General features: G+C 39.8%; 1 protein-coding gene across 2 annotated transcripts in view; it reads right to left on the bottom strand.

Moving 5' to 3' along the window:
* Positions 1–2,753, bottom strand: part of Fam160a1 (family with sequence similarity 160 member A1) — a 256,696-nt gene that overhangs the window by 215,013 nt on the left and 38,930 nt on the right. The gene's annotated exons all lie outside the window — the stretch shown is intronic.

Genomic DNA, 2,753 nt, shown 5'->3' with positions numbered 1-2,753 from the left:
TTTTTTTTTTTTTTTTTTTTTTTAAACCCGTGATTGAACTCAGGACCTTGCAGTTTTGAGGCAGGTGGCAGCACCACTGAGCTAAATCCCCAACCCAACAAAACCATTCTTTTAAAGAGTGACTAACAAGCTGGATGCAGTGACACTCATTTGTAGAAAGTAGCTACTTAGGAGGGTGCGACAGGAAGATTACTTCAGGAGTTCAAGGCTAGCCTAAGCAATACAGTGAGGTCTCTTCTCAAAAATATTTTAATTATCACAAACACAAGGTCCAGAGTTCTATCCCCAGTACCAAAATAATGTTTAATTAAGTTAAAAATTTTAAAAATATAACCAAAATATCAGAATCATAGGCAAAAAAAAAAAAAGGTGATAAACTAAGTTCAATCCCCAGTACTATTTTTAAAAAGTGATCAAAAGAGTAAACTTTGGCCAAGCATGGTGGTACACACCTGTAATCCAAAACAAGACCCTGTCTCAAAATATAAAACAAAACAAAAAGTAAACTTTGGACAGATAGATCAGTATTAAGATGCCACCTCTGGAGTTTACTAACTTGTTTAATCTTGACCAAGTTACTTCATTCTCCAAACCTCCATTTCCTTGTAAGTTCCTAATATTGCCTACTTCAAAAGACTGTAATAAGAATAAAATTAAATCAACATATATAATATGCTCTACACCGTACCAGGCACAAAATAAGCACATTATATAGTCACTCATTCAGTTATGTAATCATTATTTCTTTTGTCACTCTCTCTCATTGAGCTTATTGGTACATTTTAGGTATACAGTACAGTTACATTCATCACTGGGATCTTGTACTTGTAATCACTATTTCTGAGCTGACTATGAATACAATATAGCCACTAGAAAGAAAAGAACAATGATCCCTGCTCAAGTTTATGGTCTAATTGGAAAGTGGACAGTGAAAACACACATTCAATACATATTATTAGAAACCACAGGGCCAGGAATTTAGCTGAGTGGTACCGCACCTGCCTCCCAAGCACAAGGTCCTGAGTTCAACATCCAGTAAAAGAGAGAGAGAGAGAGAGAATAGGGGAGGAGGGGGAGGAGAAGAAGAGGAAGAAGGAAGGAGGAAGGAGGAGGAGGATAAGAAAGGGGGAGAGAAAGGAAGGAAGGAAAGAAAGAAGGAAGGGGAAAGAAAAGAGAGTGATAGAGAAAGGAAGGAAGTGCAATACATGTTATGAAAGATATAACTGGATAACATGAGACAAACAAGAAAGACCTAAAAAACTAAGAAATAGGACTCTTGTGTGCTGATGATAAGAATGTAAAATGGTACATACAGTTGGGAGGGGCAACCTGATACATCTGAAACAGACCACAGAGACAATCCCACATTAAAGCATCACAAGCATAGTTCTACATCCTTAATAATATGCACAGCAAGGAAAACATTTAGAGTTACTAAATGTCACAGACACTTTTACAACTAGAATTGTTTCACAGGAGGGTACCAGATCAGAAGGGTGAAGAAAAATATGATTTCAAAACTGGTAAAGTGCCAAAACTTATTTCTCAATTTTATCCAAGATTAATCATAACCAAAAAAAAGAAAAAGAACAGCATATTCATTTTTGCAGAAAACTGTCTACTGGTAGGAGTGTTGGTTTCTTCTCCCAACACAATGAATCCTGTCCACAAAAAAAATAAATAAATCCATAGCACAAAAGCTTCCTGTGCCAGGAACCTCCCAGACCTTGCCCAGTGTCATCTGGCTGTTCATCTGTATCATTTAGCACATGGTTCAATCACTCATACTGAAAAAAATAAAAAAGGTCAGGCATTGTGGTGCACACCCGTAACCTCAGCTACTCGGGGCCAGCAGTTAGCAAGTTCAAGCCAAGCTTGATCGATTCAGTCACCCAGTGAGATTTTGTCTCAAAACAAAAGGGCTGGGGGAAAATAAAGGCAGGGCTGGGGATTTAGCTCAGTGAGAAGGCTCTGAGTTCAAGCCTGAGTACTGGGCAGGTGCAGGGTAGGGAACTAATGGTTAAGTAAGCTTGCCCTGTATTCTTGCAAATTATTCAACCTGAGGAAGAGAAAGAGAAAGAGAAAGGGGGCAGCGAAAGCTCCACTCTGCAGCCAAATCAGAAGAAAGCTGTGGGTAACCTGGGGATCCACCACCTGAGACTGCATCTGAAAAAGGACAGCAGTTTGTGGGACTGAGCCCTCAACATATTGGGTCTGCAATGATACCAGGCACTTAGTGTCACAATTTAATGAATCTGTAGGACACTCACCTCCTGCCAAGAACTGAAGAACAGGCTGACATGGAAAACACATTAATTTGACATCAGATTTGTTCCACGTGAGTACTGGAATCTTTTCCTCTTTTAAAAAGATAGGGCCAGGGATTTAGCTCAGTGGTGCCGCCACCTGCCTTGCAAGCACAAGGACCTGAGTTTGACCCCTGGTACCAAAAATAAAAAATGAAAAATTATCTTTTGAGAATAGGACTTATGGAAAACACAGGCTCTAATAATGGCCTAAACAGAAAGCTCATAGAGATGCCAGCAGGTATAAATGCGCTGGTCCTGTGAGAGAAGAGGGAATAGAGAAACAGAGAGAGGAAGAACCAGAGATGAGGCAGGGGCTACAATTCTTGACTCTCTAAGCCATGACTCTCTAAGCTCCCTAATGGGGGTATAGATCACTAACACTGGCTGTTAAGTTCTACATTTTTTTCATGGTGGCCCACCCTGTGCAGGAGAGTGAACCTTTTT

This window comes from Fukomys damarensis, unplaced genomic scaffold (genome assembly GCF_012274545.1).
Source record: "Fukomys damarensis isolate Sample0158 unplaced genomic scaffold, DMR_v1.0_HiC HiC_scaffold_38, whole genome shotgun sequence".
Taxonomy (NCBI): Eukaryota; Metazoa; Chordata; class Mammalia; order Rodentia; family Bathyergidae; genus Fukomys; species Fukomys damarensis.
This window is presented reverse-complemented; position numbering and strand designations above follow the sequence as displayed.